Below are 16,198 nucleotides of genomic sequence, written 5' to 3'. Positions count from 1 at the left end.
AGATATAGTTGCAATGGAGAAGGTACAGAGAAGGGCGACCAAAATGATAAAGGGAATGGAACAGCTCCCCTATGAGGAAAGACTAAAAAGGTTAGGACTTTTCAGCTTGGAGAAGAGATGGCTGAGGGGGGATATGATAGAGGTGTTTAAAATCATGAGAGGTCTAGAATGGGTAAATGTGAATCAGTTATTTCCTCTTTCAGATAATAGAATGACTAGGGAGCACTCCATGAAGTTAGCATGTGGCACATTTAAAACTAATCGAAGAAAGTTCTTTTCAACGCACAATTAAACTCTGGCTGTAAGCTTCGTGGACCCTTGGGCCGATCGGAACCAGGCGATGGAATACCTTTGAGAGGTAGAGACACCGGTTCCAACCGGGAGGCGGCGAAGACAGGCTCGCGGACTGCTGGGTGGAAGACACGAAGGGCCCTATGCGACCAAAGGCCCGGAGAAGGAGCTGACCCGGTGGGAGAGAATCTTCGCCCTGGAAGCCGGTACTCCCCCGAGAGGAGCTCGTAGGAGTCCGGCCGCTGGGACTTAGGTGGTTCACCCTGGAAGCCGGTGTCCCCCCGGGAGGAGCCCGTAGGAACCCAGCCGCTGGGACTTAGGAGATCTCTGCCGACGGAGTAGTAGCTCACCAAGCCAGGGTCAGGTGCCGGAGAATTGCCGTCAGCCGGTCCGCGTCTAGAGCCAAAGAAGTCGTCGTCAGCCAGTCCAAGTCGAGAGCCAGAGAAGTACCGAAAGCCAAACCGAGTCGAGAGCCAGAAGTCACCGAAGCCAAACCAGAGTCAGGAGCCAAGAAGAACCACAGCCAATCCGAATCAAGAACCAGGAAATCAAGCGAGGAGCAGGAACACGGCAACTGGGAGCAGGACGAACCTGGGAACCTCGTTGCAAGGCCCTGAGGAGAGGGACTGCAGGGCTTAAGTAGCCCAGTCGCGTCTGACGTCACTGGAGGGTGGAGGCAGGTTCCCCGCGTCTGGCCCTTTAATTCTCGGGCCGAGACGCGCGCGTGCCCCTAGGGGGCGGAGCCAGCCGCGGCAAGACGCTGGCTGCTTCGGCGGCGCGGCAGCAGCGCAGGGGAAGCGGAGGCAGGCCCGGGCGCCGCGTGGGGACGCCGAAAACGTGGCGGCATGAGTCCCCGGAGGCCCGGGGAGGGCTGCAGCGTAGCGGGACCGCGAAACCGTGAGTGGGGCGGCCGGGGCCGGCCCGGAGCCGCAACAGTACCTCCCCTCCTACGCCCCCTCCCGGGGGGTCGCGGCTTGTCCGGATGTTGGAGATGGAACTGTCGAAGAAGGTCCTTATCCAGAACGTGGGAAGCAGGCTCCCAAGAATTCTCCTCCGGACCGTAACCCTCCCAGGACAGTAGGTACTCCCAGCGGCGGCGACGGCACCGGACATCCAAGACCTCTTGTACCGTGTAGATGACATCCGGATCCGAGGACACCTTGGAGGGCTCCGGCGGGGAAGCCCGAAATCGAGAGAGCACCAGCGGTTTGAGGAGGGACACGTGGAAGACATCATGGATCCGAAGTGAGGAGGGTAGTCGTAGTCTATAGGATACCGCCCCTATGCGCTCGGCCACCGGAAAGGGTCCAATGTAACGAGGCGCTAGCCTCATGGAGGGGGTCCGTAATTGAATGTGCTTAGTACTTAGCCATACTCTTGTCCCGGGTAAGAATACCGGAGCGGGCCGTCGAGACCGATCGGCATACGTCTTGAAGCGAGCTGCAGTGCTGCGGAGCTTCTCCTGCGTAGAAACCCAGAGGTGGTGAAGCTGGTTAGCCGTTAGCTGTGCTGCCGGAGAGGTAACTGTCACCGGTAAAGGCAGTGGGGGTCTTGGGACCCTCCCATAGACTAGCTGAAAGGGGGACTGTAGCGTGGCGGAGTGCTTATGGCGATTGTGAGAGAATTCCGCCCAGGGAAGGAGGGAGACCCAATTGTCTTGGAGCTCATCTACAAAAGCTCGGAGAAAGGTCTTCAGAGACCGATTGGTCCGCTCCACTTGGCCGTTACCCTGGGGGTGAAATGCCGTAGTGAAATCTAACTTTATCCCAAACTTCTTGCATAATGCCCTCCAGTACTTAGCCGTGAATTGGGGGCCGCGATCCGAAGCGATATGCGAGGGCAATCCATGTAGTCGGAAAATATGCTGGACAAAGAGGTCAGCCAGCTCAGGAGCCGTAGGTAGCTTGGGTAAAGGGATGAAATGTGCCATCTTAGAGAAGCGGTCTATCGTGACCCAGATTACGGTTTTCCCCTCGGAGGGAGGCAACTCCACCACAAAGTCGGTGGACAGGTGAGACCACGGTTCTGTGGGAATAGGGAGCGGCTGGAGTAGCCCCCACGGGCGTCCTGGTGGCGGTTTTTGCTGAGCGCACGTGGGACAAGACTGAACATATTGCCGGACATCCTCCTTCACCCGTGGCCACCAATAAAATTCAGTGAGCAACTCCAGGGTTCGCGAAATCCCAGGGTGACCAGCCGTCAAGGAGTCGTGTGCCCATGCCAGAACCTTCCTCCGGGAACGGACTGGAACCACCGTCCTCCCCTCAGGTCCTACGTCCGTGGCAGCCAGTAGGACTTTAGCTGGGTCCAATATGTACTGAGGGGACTCCGTTGTGTCGTCAACCTCTGTGGTGCGAGAGAGGGCATCAGCCCGGACATTCTTGGCCGCGGGTCGGTAGTGAAGCGAGAAGTCGAACCGACTAAAAAAGAGGGACCAACGGGCTTGTCGGGGATTCAGCCTTTGAGCATGAGACAAGTACTGTAGATTCTTATGATCGGTATATACGATGATCGGGTGTTGGGCTCCCTCCAACCACTGCCGCCATTCTTCGAACGCCAATTTTATGGCCAACAGCTCCTTGTCGCCAATCCCGTAATTCCTTTCGGCCGGAGAGAACTTGCGGGAGAAGTATGAACAAGGCCGGGTCTTGCCGGTTGGTGAGGTTTGGAGCAGCACTGCCCCGACGGCGACATCAGAAGCATCCACCTCCACAATAAATTGGCGTTGGGGGTCCGGATGCCGGAGACAAGTGTCCTGTAAGAAAGCCTCCTTGAGATCCTGGAAGGACTGTCTAGCTCTTGGAGACCAGTTTCGAGCGTCCGCGCCCTTCCGTGTGAGGGCCGTCAGAGGGGCCACCAGACTAGAGTAATGCGGGATAAACTGGCGGTAGAAGTTCGCGAAGCCCAAAAACCGCTGAAGGGCTTTCACTCCCGATGGTTGTGGCCAATCCTTGATGGCGCTCACCTTGTCCGGGTCCATTCGGAAGCCCGTAGAGGAGACAATATACCCTAGGAAGGGCAGTGCTTCTTGTTCGAACTGGCACTTTTCTAGCTTCGCGTACAAGTGGTTCTCCCTTAGCCTCTGAAGAACTTGCCGGACGTGTTGGCGATGTGACTTGAGATCCTGGGAATAGATCAATACGTCATCCAGATACACAATAACAGACGTATATAAGAAGTCCCGGAGCACCTCGTTCATAAGATTTTGGAATACCGCTGGAGCGTTACAGAGGCCGAACGGCATGACAAGGTACTCGTAATGGCCGTCCCTGGTGTTAAAAGCGGTTTTCCACTCATCCCCTGGGCGTATTCGAACGAGGTTGTAAGCACCCCTGAGGTCTAATTTTGTGAAAACACGAGCCCCTTGAAGGCGGTCCAGCAGCTCTGGAATCAGAGGCAACGGGTACCGGTCTCGGCGAGTGATTTGATTCAAGCCCCGATAATCAATGCAGGGGCGAAGAGACCCGTCCTTCTTCCCTACGAAGAAAAACCCGGCCCCTGCCGGGGAGTTGGAGGGTCGGATGAAACCCCGATCCAAGTTTTCCTTAATATAGGCAGACATCGCTCGGGTCTCCGGCAGAGACAGGGGGTAGACTCTCCCCCGGGGCGGGGTGGTTCCTGGTAGTAAATTAATTGTGCAATCAAAGGGTCGGTGTTCCGGGAGTAGTTCTGCCTTCTCCTTGGAAAAAACATCCTGAAAGGCATGGTACTGCGGAGGTACTGTTAACGAGGCCGTGCAGAGGGAAATGGGTTGCAGCGGGCGTGCAGGAAGGCAATGACGGTGGCACGCAGGACTCCAGGAGGTAATCTGAAGGGACCTCCAATCGATCACCGGAGAGTGCTCCCTAAGCCAGGGTAGGCCCAGTATGACCGGGTGGATGGATTTTTCCAAGATAAGAAACGAGATCTCCTCCTGGTGGAGGGCTCCCACCTGAAGCTTCAGAGGGCTGGTGCGAGTGGCTATTATACCAGGAAGTGGGTTCCCCTGAATGGAGGAAACCCGCACAGGCGGTTCTTGTGGGCAAACCTTGAGCTGTAGCTGTTGTACCAGCTCCTGGAGGACGAAATTCCCCCCGGACCCAGAGTCGATTAGGGCTAGGGTGTCGAAGCCTCCCTCCGGGAGACACAGGCGTACCGGAACGGTACATGGGGAGCTAGGTGAAATGTTGCCTAGAGTCAACTCCCCGCTGAGCTCTAGGTTCGGGCGTTTCCCGGACGTTCTGTACAGCGGGCCAGAAAATGCCCTTGGCCCCCGCAGTAAAGACATAGTCCTTGGGTACGGCGGCGTCGGCGTTCCTCAGAAGATAGGGGACCACGGCCCAACTGCATGGGTTCCTCGGTAGATGGCGTGGTGGCTGCAGGTGGAGCCGGCCGGACTCGAGGCGGAGTGATCCTACGTGTGGTTTGGCCGTGAGGAGACCGTCGCTCTCGGAACCGACGCTGAATTCGTCGGTCTACGCGCCCAGCAAGTTCAATGAGCTCTTGAAGGTCGTCGGGGAGGTCACGGCCGGCGAGCTCATCCTGAAGACGGGGGGAGATGCCTTCCATGAAGATGCCGTGCAAACTGTCGGACCCCCAGGCCAGCTCAGTGGCCAGGGTCTGGAACTCTGTGGCGTACTCCTCTAGGGTCCGATTACCCTGCCGGAGCTGAAGCAGTTCGGAAGCGGCCGTGGAGGCCCGGGAAGGCTCATCGAAGACTCTGCGGAAGGCTTTGATGAACTGAACCAGATTATTTAGTCGGGAATCCTGTCGTTCCCAAAGAGCTGAAGCCCAAGACAGAGGTCTCCCATCCAGAAGGGAGATTATAAAGGTCGTCTTGATTCGGTCCGTAGGGAATTGGGCGGGTAGCAGGTCGAAGCGGATGTAGCATTGATTGAGGAACCCCCGGCATGCCTTCGGGTCCCCTGAATATCGGGATGGAGCAGGCATCTGTACGGGAGCGGCGGCGTCGGGACTGACCTGGGGCATAGAGATCCGGGAACTTGCTGCGGAGGCTCCATCAACGCGGTCTGCCAGACGTTGTACTGTCGACATCAGCGTGTCGAGGCAGGTCTGTTGCTGCTGCAACTTCTGGGCCAGGCCAGGAATAGCTTTGAGGCCGGCAAGATCCGCCGGGTCCATGGCCTTGCAATCTGTAAGCTTCGTGGACCCTTGGGCCGATCGGAACCAGGCGATGGAATACCTTTGAGAGGTAGAGACACCGGTTCCAACCGGGAGGCGGCGAAGACAGGCTCGCGGACTGCTGGGTGGAAGACACGAAGGGCCCTATGCGACCAAAGGCCCGGAGAAGGAGCTGACCCGGTGGGAGAGAATCTTCGCCCTGGAAGCCGGTACTCCCCCGAGAGGAGCTCGTAGGAGTCCGGCCGCTGGGACTTAGGTGGTTCACCCTGGAAGCCGGTGTCCCCCCGGGAGGAGCCCGTAGGAACCCAGCCGCTGGGACTTAGGAGATCTCTGCCGACGGAGTAGTAGCTCACCAAGCCAGGGTCAGGTGCCGGAGAATTGCCGTCAGCCGGTCCGCGTCTAGAGCCAAAGAAGTCGTCGTCAGCCAGTCCAAGTCGAGAGCCAGAGAAGTACCGAAAGCCAAACCGAGTCGAGAGCCAGAAGTCACCGAAGCCAAACCAGAGTCAGGAGCCAAGAAGAACCACAGCCAATCCGAATCAAGAACCAGGAAATCAAGCGAGGAGCAGGAACACGGCAACTGGGAGCAGGACGAACCTGGGAACCTCGTTGCAAGGCCCTGAGGAGAGGGACTGCAGGGCTTAAGTAGCCCAGTCGCGTCTGACGTCACTGGAGGGTGGAGGCAGGTTCCCCGCGTCTGGCCCTTTAATTCTCGGGCCGAGACGCGCGCGTGCCCCTAGGGGGCGGAGCCAGCCGCGGCAAGACGCTGGCTGCTTCGGCGGCGCGGCAGCAGCGCAGGGGAAGCGGAGGCAGGCCCGGGCGCCGCGTGGGGACGCCGAAAACGTGGCGGCATGAGTCCCCGGAGGCCCGGGGAGGGCTGCAGCGTAGCGGGACCGCGAAACCGTGAGTGGGGCGGCCGGGGCCGGCCCGGAGCCGCAACACTGGCATTTGTTGCCAGAGGATGTGGTTAGTGCAGTTAATGTAGCTATGTTTAAAAAAGGATTGGGTAAGTTCTTGGAGAAGAAGTCCATTACCTGCTATTAATTAAGTTGACTTAGAAAATAGCCACTGCTATTACTAGCAACAGTAGCGTGGAATAGACTTAATTTTTGGGTACTTGCCAGGTTCTTATGACCTGGATTGGCCACTGTTGGAAACAGGATGCTGGGCTTGATGGACCCTTGGTCTGACCCAATATGGTATGTTCTTAAATTGTAGGAGGTCCTTCTAAGACTAGAAGACTGGGCATCCAAATGGCAGATGAAATTTAAAGTAGGCAAGTGCAAGGTGATACATATAGGGAAAAATAACCCATCCTGTAATTACACGATGTTAGGTTCCATATTAGGAACTATCAACCAGGAAAAAGATCTAGGCGTGATAGTGGATAATACATTGAAATCGTCAGCTCAGTGCGCTGCAGCAGTCAAAACAGCAAACAAAGTTAGGAATTATTAGGAAGGGAATGGTGAATAAAACGGACATTGTCATAATGCCTCTGTATCACTCCATGGTGAGATGAGTACTGTGTACATTTCTGGTCACCAAATCTCAAAAAAGATATAGTTGTAATGGAGAAGGTACAGAGAAGGGCGACCAAAATGATAAAGGGGATGGAACAGCTTCCCAATGAGGAAAGGCTAAAGAGGTTAGGGCTGTTCAGCTTGGAGAAGAGACAGCTGAGGGGGATATGAGAGGTCTATTTCAGGTAAATGTGAATCGGTTATTTCCTCTTTCAGATAATAGAATGACTAGGGGCACTCCATGAAGTTAGCAGAAGGCACATTTAAAACTCAATGCACAATTAAGCTCTGGAATTTGTTGCCAGAGGATGTGGTTAGTGCAGTTAGTTTAGCTTGGTTTAAAAAAGATTTGGATAAGGTCCTGGAGGAAAAGTCCATTAACTGCTATTAATAAAGTTTAGGGAATAGCCACTGCTATTATTGGCATTAGTAACATGGAATAGACTTAGTTTTTGGGTACTTGCCAGGTTCTTATGGCCTGGATTGGCCACTGTTGGAAACAGGATGCTGGGCTTGATGGACCCTTAGTCTGACCCAGTATGGCAATTTCTTATGTTCAGAACCTGACAGGAGTGGCTCAAGGCAATCTGTTGCCTAAGGTGAGGGCTGTAATGGCACCACCCTCCCCCCAAGGTGTGGCACAGGTCAAAGGGGAGGGGGTCCTACTAGGGTTTTGCCTTTTTGGTGATTTGAAATGCTGGGGAAGGGGGGAAATAAGGTCAGAATTCCTAGGGGAGTGGCAGAGAGAGTGTCAGTTCTAATATTTCTAGGAATCTGGTAATCCTGTCGCACTCCTAGGAACATTACCACCTGCATCCATCCTTCCCCAGCATTTACATCCTAGGAAATGGGTGAATGGTGAGGGTCTGTGGGTGACGTACTTCCTCAGGTTTGGTGCAAGGCTATTAGGTGCCCTAGACAAACCTTGCAGCTTTATTCCCCCACCCTTCCCACATACAATTAAAAATTACGAATTAAAAATAGTTCACAGGAAAACCATTCACTATATAATCTTATGAGGTAAAAATGTCGGGGTAGATTTTAAGAGAAGCGTGTGTGGGGTACATTTGTGCACACTACCCGGCGCGCACAAATGTACACCCGATTTCATAACATGCGTGCGCTGCCGTGCGCATGTTATAAAATCCAGGGTTGGCGCATGCAAGGAGGTGCACACTTGTGCACCTTGCGCGCACCGAGCCCTAGGGAGGCCTGATGGCTTTCCCCGTTCCCTCCAAGGCCGCTCCGAAATCGGAGCGACCTTGGAGAGAACTTTTCTTCCGCTCCCCCCCCCCACACCTTCCTCTCCCTTCCCCTATCTAACCCACCCCCCCAGCCCTACCTAAATCCCCTCCTAACCTTTTACGTCTGCCTCTGTCAGGAGTATCATGCGTGTGCCATCTTGCCGGCGTGCCATCCCCAGGCACAGCCGCTATGCCGGAGGCCTCTGTCCCGCCCCTGGACCACCCCCGGATCGGCACCACGCCCCCTTCCCACCCCTTTTTCAAAGCCCCGGGACATACGCTCGTCCCGGGGCTTGTGTGCGCCACCAAGCCTATGCAAAATAGGCTCGGCGCCTGCAAGGGCAAGTTTTCGGGGTTATGCGCATAACCCTTTGAAAATCTACCCCATTATTTACAACATGTATATATTTATATTTACTACTGTGGTGCCAAACACAAAACTCTGCAAAAAAAGACACTTGGAACCCATATGGTATTAGGCCTATTTTAAGAAGGGTTGGGTGTAGGCTTGCCCTCAGAAAACTACAATTACAATATAGTAAACCTTCCATATTAAAACAGCACTAACTGCTGACACTCACAGTAACAACTAGGGATGTGCAGAGGGTACGGATTCGTCCGATTCGGTATTCGTCAGCGGACAAATTCGTTGCATTCGTCCAATGGCACCCTGATACGTTGATATGTGCATTCGTTTTCCGGTTCCCATTAAAGTCAATGGGGGAAGTATTTGCAGCCTATTTTTGGCTGCAGAATTGGGGTTTTATTATCAATTTTAATGAAACTTCTGGAGAGCAATCATCAGAACAACAAAACAGCTCCAAGGTACTTAGACTGTGGCAAAGTGGCACCAAAGTGGCATGAATAGCCTAAGGTACTTTAAAGGGGCAAAGGGGTATCAGGAGTGGCAAGAAGAGTGCTTTAATAGAGGTGCAATGCAGCAGCGAGAGTGTAAAAAACACACCACAGCTTCAAAAGAGAGCACCGATAACAGATGCATGAACCCTCGAAGGCAGCACAACAGGCAAAGCGGCAAGCCAAGTGGCATCAACATCCTACAGCACAATGAAGGGGGAACATAGCAAACAGAAAGACTAGCACCAACATACTGAGCAACTATGATAGTAGCCAGAACACCACAAGGAGTTGAGTGAATCATCTGGTGTATGACAGCAAGGCAGAGGGTAGATACAGGCTGGCTACAGCCGGGGAGAGTTCCCTTTCCTTTGCGCAGGAAAGGGCTCTCTAGAATGGGTTCACCCCTAGAGTGCGGTGTTTCCATTGGCATATAGTGAGCTCTCGCTGGTCTTTTAAAATCTGGTGGACGTAGCTGATATACAAACGAGAGTTTTCAAGGCTGAGACAGAGGAGGGTGCATGTGAACAGCAGTTCAACATGGATCAGAGGGTAAATACAGGCTGGCTACACCCGGGGAGAGTTCCCTTTCCTTTGAGCTAGGAAGGGCTCCCCAGAATGGGTTGGCCCCTAGAGTGGAGCACGAGCCTTCAAAGCGTGGTGACGTGGAGGAGGTCTCACTGTGAATAGCGGTTCAACATGGGTCAACAGGTACTAAGAGATAGGCTGCAACACCAGGGAGAGTTCCCTTTCTTTGAGCAGGAAAGGGCTTCCTTGGAATGGCCCCTAGAGTGGGGTATGAGCCTTCAAAGCGTGGCGACGTTGGGCAGGGTGCCATGTGAACAGCAGTTCAACATGGGTCAACTGGTACTAAGAGGCTGCAACACTGGGGAGAGTTCCCTTTCCTATGAGCAGGAAAGGGCTTCCTTGGAATGGGTTGGCCCCTAGAGTGAGGCAGGATCTTACTGTGAGCATGGTCTCACTGTGTTTGCCACAGTCTAAGTACCTTGGAGATCTTTTCTCGTTCTGAACATGGGTCAACAGTTACTAAGAGATAGGCTGCAACACTGGGGAGAGTTCCCTTTCTTTGAGCAGGAAAGGGCTCCCTGGAATGGATTGGCCCCTAGAGTGTATAATGGTTCAAATTGTTAGGATTTAAGCATTTGCAAACAGATCATGACTTCATAAGCAAGAAGGAGGAAGTTATCTTCTCTGCCCTGAAACTAAAGAAAAATGTTTGTTTTATTTAAGGATCCATGCTGTGAAGGATTACTAGTTCGAATTGCCAGAGACTGAGGTTTCCCTTTGCAATGAGGCAATGTAGGGACATAAGACCTATTGTGATGGTGGCTGCAATTTTAATTACAACCACAATTACAGTTGAACATCTATTGCCTCTGTTATCTCTTAGTGTTGATTTTATTGCTTGGTTCACCTTCTTCCCTTACTAAGTTTTATTGTTCCTATCTATCCTATGTATCCCCCTCCCCTGTTCAATTGATTTTCCTCCTTGCTCTTATAATGTAAACCGATATGATGTTGCCACGAATATCAGTATAGAAAACTTTATAAATAAATAAATAAGGCCTGGACGGACAGGCAAAACAGTCGAGGACAGAGGTCAAGCCCACCTAGGGACATAAGGCCTGGACGGACAGGCAAAGCAATCAAGGTCAAACCCTTGTAGGGACATAAGGCCTGGACGGACAGGCACAGCATTAGAGGACAGAGGTCAATCCCACCTAGGGACATAAGCCAGGATGGACAGGCAAAGTAATCGAGGTCAAAACCTTGTAGGGACATAAGGCCTGGACGGACAGGCACAGCATTAGGGGACAAAAGTCAAGCCCATGTAGGGACATAAGGCCTGGACGGACAGGAAAAACAGTTGAGGACAGAGGTCAAGCCCACCAACAGGCAAAGCAATCGAGGTCAAACCCTTGTAGGGACATAAGGCCTGAATGGACAGGCACAGCATTAGAGGACAGAGGTCAAGCCCACCTAGGGACATAAGGCCTGGATGAACAGGCACAGCATTAGAGGACAGAGGTCAAGCCCACCTAGGGACATAAGGCCTGGACGAACAGGCACAGCAATACAGGACAGAGTCAAACCCTTGTAGGGACATAAGGCCTGGACGAACAGGCACAGCAATACAGGACAGAGTCAATCCCACCTAAGGACATAAGGCCTGGACGGACAAGCACAGCAACAGAGGATTTCCTTTGTGCAGGTATGTTGTGGTTTGACCTGTCACTTCTTCACTGCCAGAAGAAAATGGCATCTTTTTCATTTCTGAAAGATAATTCAACAGAGGATGCTTTTAGAGCAATAGAGACTGCCATTTGTGAAGCAAGAACTGAGCTGGAGATTATTTTTGAATACCCAGAAGCTATTAACTGTACTTATGCACTTCAGCTGATGACAAAGGAACTGAAAGAGCTCTCAGAAATAAGGAAACTGCTACTCAAGTCAAAATCTATAATATCAACCTATTTTGACTTTGTTTATAGAGGCACTATGTAAACCACAATGGGAACAGAGAGGATGAACTAGAGTACAACCACCACCAGTTTCAATAGTACTAGAAACATTACTGTTGGCAAGGTCTTGAGAAATATTGAGCATATGAAATATGAAAGCTCAAAACATCTTAACTCAGCTTTTTATGTTCTTACATTCCAAATGTGGACGGACAGGTACAGCGTTTGAGGTCAGACCATTGTAGAGATGTACGGCCTGGACAGTGGATGGTCAGACACAGCGTTTGAGGTCAGGCTCTTGCAGGGACATACGGCCTGGACAGTGGACGGACAGGCACAGCGTTTTAGGTCAGGTACATGTGCTGCATTGCTTATATTATCTGAAGCATAGGAGGCAGTTGGAGCTGCTGCAAGGCTTTCAATTACTTTTATTCATCTTGCCATTCACAGGGAAAATTTGGAAACCCAAGCAAAGGCAGGTTTACTTTCAAAAACACTAGCATTTCCATCAACTCTGGTGCCAGCCTTGAGCGGTGAGGGCTCATGATATACCCTGTCATTGAAAAGACACGTTATCTGTCATGTCCACCACTGGTTGGTGGACATGACAGATATCGCTGAGCCACTTTGGCTAGGTGTGGCCAGACAGTGGACTTGTGTACCCAATATGCCAACAGAGCCCAATATGCCAGCGGAGCCCAATATGCCCAATATGCCAGCGGATCTGTCTGCATGTTCTCTGTCGGCTCTGGGAGATACCGTGTCACTGACAACTGTGCTGGTGTCTTCTTTGCTTGGGTAGGCTGAGAGTCACTCATGCCAGCTGCTTTCTCTCTCGCCTGTCGCACAACAGATGAATCTTTATGGGCAACATGCCTTTGGAGTTCTGAAGTGGAGGAGGAGGAGGAGGTACTATCTGTCACTGATAGAGTGCTGCTCCTGCTTGGGCTAGCAGCACAAGTCTCTGAAGTGCCCGCTGTTTCCACCTCTGCTTCACGCCTAATCTGTCTCTGCCTATGGCGCTCCTGTTCACGGACTTTTGCTAATAGAAGGTCCTTCACCAATAAGAGACAATTGTACTGTAGGGCGAGTTTCCCTTTCACACGGGGATCACAGACTGTGGCAAGCATGTATGTGTTCTATTCTGTTAAAGGCCTTAATCTCTCTTCCACCTGCTGCTGCAAAATGTCCAGACAATGCAGCACCTCAACTGTCATTCCCTCTTCCTGTTTAAAGGCCTCCAAATGTTCATCCAGGAAATTAACTATAGGGATGATGTCAGCCAAGGTGGCACTTCTGGAACTCAGCTCCTTGTGACATCCTTGAAGGGCTGCAGAATTTTTACCAGCTGACTCATGACTAACCAATCATGATGCCCTAGGGTTCTGCACACCTATGTCCATTGTACCAGAAAGTTCATGAAGGGGTGTCTGCAGCTCCACTAACCTCTCGAGCATCATAAAGGTGGAATTCCACCAGGTAGCAATGTCTTGAATGAGACGCTTGTGAGGCATCCTCAAATCAGTCTGCTTTTGTTGGAGAACCTGCCCCACCTTCACACTTCTGTAGAAGTGCGCTGCTATGTTCCTGCACTTCTGTATTAACCTATATAAGTATTCATTCTCTTTGTCATTGGAATCCAATTCCAGAGCTGACTTCACAACCAGGTGCAGAGTGTGTGCAAAACATTGGATGTTCTTAAAGTGCCAGTCGTTTATTGCCTTAAACAAGTTTGCACCATTGTCTGTGACAAAGAACCCTGCCTGAGGATTCCTGTCTCGCTGGTATAGTTGCCAGCCCTCCAGCATCTGTCTGATGCATGCTAGAATATTGGCTGTGGTATGGGCCTGGTCCGTCAGGTGGGTGTGCAGTAAAGCCCACCTCCACCCTGACACTTGTTCAGTAATGGAACTGCTGCCTGCCCCTGCCTCAGCCAGGTCCCACCAGTGTGCTGTCAGGGAGAGGTAAGAGTGTACAGCATTCATGGCGGTCCAGATATCACAGGTGAAATGCACTCTCCCCTCTGCCTTAGCTAGCAGCGCTTGCATGCGACTGTGTCACTGCTTGTACAGGCTGGGGATGACCTTTCTGCTAAACGTGGTTCTGGAGGGGACTTTGTAATTTGGAACTATGACCTTCAGAAAATGCTTGAAACCCACATTCTCAACTAACTGCAAGGGCTGGTCTTCAAGGGCAATCATTTCCCCAATGCTCCTGGTTACAACTTTTGAGGCTGCCTGCCTCCACCCTGTTACCGCACTCCACCCCATTTCCTCCATGGTGGGTTGTCGCTTCTGCTACATGTCAGGGGGTTGCTAGCCTGCTACCTGACTGCTAAAAGGTGATGAGGGCATGGGCTGACTTTTGAACCACTTTACACTGCTTGGAAGGGGTCCCCTGACTGGTACTGCCAGCATCCTCAGATGGCAGTACTGTTGTTGGGTATTGCCTCTTCATATGATGCATCATGCCAAAATTAGATAGATATCCCATTTGCTTGCATCTGCGAATAGTCCTGCCACAGTAATTACACTGAGCAAAATGCGGGTCATCCATCACTTTAAAGTGGCTCCAGATCACAGAGGTCTTTCGTGATCCTCCCTTCTCTAAAGCCTTGGGGTGGATGCTGGCACAGGAGCTGAACTAGTGGGTGCACCCTGAGAAGCAATGCCAGGGGCCTCCATCACTCTCTGTGCCTGCGCTGACTGCTCTTCCTCCTCCTCATCAGTTTCATCTCTCTCCTGCTGCACTGACGTGGAGGCTAAGACAGGACTAACTGATTCTCCAAAAGCTTCATCAGCTATTACTTCTTCCGTTTCTGATGAGAATCCCACACAAGATGATTCTTCATCTGAATCAGAAGCAAATAGTGACTGCGCTACATTGTTAATGCTAAGTCTTAGTCTGTCCCCTGCTGCTTTTGGGTGTCGACATTTTGTCTGGCATGACTCAGCCTCCCCTTCCCTCACCTCCAAAACTACAGGGTCAGAAACAGGTGGTGGCGATGGCGATGCATCATGGTCAGATTTCATTTTTTTCTGGATGGAACTGCCTGCCCCTCCAAAGAGTTTAGATTGCAACAGGTCCCTTTTTAACTTTAATGGTGGACTAGCACTAGTGCCTTTTGAAGTGCCTCCTCTGCCAGTCCCAATCACTCGACCACATCTAGCTTTCCCTGACATTATGGATTTAATGTCACTGCCTAGTGCCTACTGGCTTCCCACTGTTACCGTGCCTTGCTATGCACTAATGTAACATGTGTGTGGTGTGCACACACACACACACACACAGCTTGCTTGTAAGCACAAAAGAGTCAGACTGGGGATTTCACTGCACAGACTGTCCCAATAATAAAGTTCAGTCTGCTAAACTGCCAGCCCACTGAAGCCCAGGGCACAGAGAGACTGAGTGAGTTGAATTAAAGAAACTCAGTTTTAAAAAGCTGGAATTGTTGGCACAGCAGGAAAATCGATGAAATATATTTTCCAATGGAAATTCTAGCAAACTAGCCAAAAATGGAATATATCTCTACCAGCCACAACACCCAAATGCTGCTTGCTTGCAGCCTAGCCCAGAGGATGAATTAAACAAAATGGCACCGCTAGTAGCTTCTCTCCCTGTGTGACGGAGTCACTATGCTAGACTAAGGGGGTCATTCTTCAAAATGCGGTAAGGCGTTTTTGCATGCGTTAAGGGCTTATCGCATGCGATAGGCCTTTAATGCATGCGAAAACGTGTTTACCGCATGCGATCGCACCATATCGTATGGTGCGATGCAAATTCCAAAAATGGGAGGAGTAGGCTCCCTGTGAAGAGTATCACACAGCCATAACGCAGAGTTTTAGCTACACCTTTTTCAAATGCGTTAGTGGCCGTGACCATGCGGAAAGGGTTTATCTCCATTTGTGATGTGTCCCATATGGCTTATTTCAGAGCCCCAGGAGAGAGAGAGAGAGAGAGAGCATTGAAAGCATTGAAAAACGGGTCCCCCAGTGGTTGCATGCAGGAAATACATCAGGTTTGGCACTTATCACAGAATATGAAATGGTATTGCAATGTGCACTAACTTAGCTCTTCGCACAGGTAAGTATTGCAAAATGTGATAAATACTACATTAGCATAAACCACACCCCTTTTGCTATCACATGCAGTACTTACCACATTTTGATAAATCTAGGCCTAAGATAAGAATAAGAAAGCTAGGAACCAAAGATTCAAGGGAAAGGGGGGAAGGAAAATACAGCAACACCAGGCTAGAGATGTCCCTTGGTTCCTTTCCCCAGATGTTAAAAGGACAGAGGAACCACAGGTGTGGGGGATTAAGGGTGGGACCTCCCCAGAGCCAATCAGTGGGCAGAGGAGGAGGAGTTTCCACAAGATAAAAAAGACTCCTAGTAGAGCAGTCTTAGTCTCCTGCCGGGGACTGAGGAGGAAGGAACAGGCTGCCTGGCTGCTCAGGGAAACTTGGACACTGGATATCCCCGACGGTGTGAAGGACTGCAACCACTATCACAAGGATGGTGAGCGTGGGGACTTCTGTTGTTTGGACATACAACAAGGATACTTTGCCTGGAGAACTGCCGGTGGGTGGCTGTATCTCTGGGGAAGTGTTGAACTCCCAGAGGTACGGAGGGAGGTGGCAGTTAGGCCCAGTGGGACCGGACTTTGAACTGTGGACTTTGAG

The sequence above is a fragment of the Rhinatrema bivittatum genome, chromosome 5, assembly GCF_901001135.1.
Source record: "Rhinatrema bivittatum chromosome 5, aRhiBiv1.1, whole genome shotgun sequence".
Lineage (NCBI taxonomy): Eukaryota > Metazoa > Chordata > Amphibia > Gymnophiona > Rhinatrematidae > Rhinatrema > Rhinatrema bivittatum.
Note: the sequence above shows the minus strand (reverse complement) of the source record.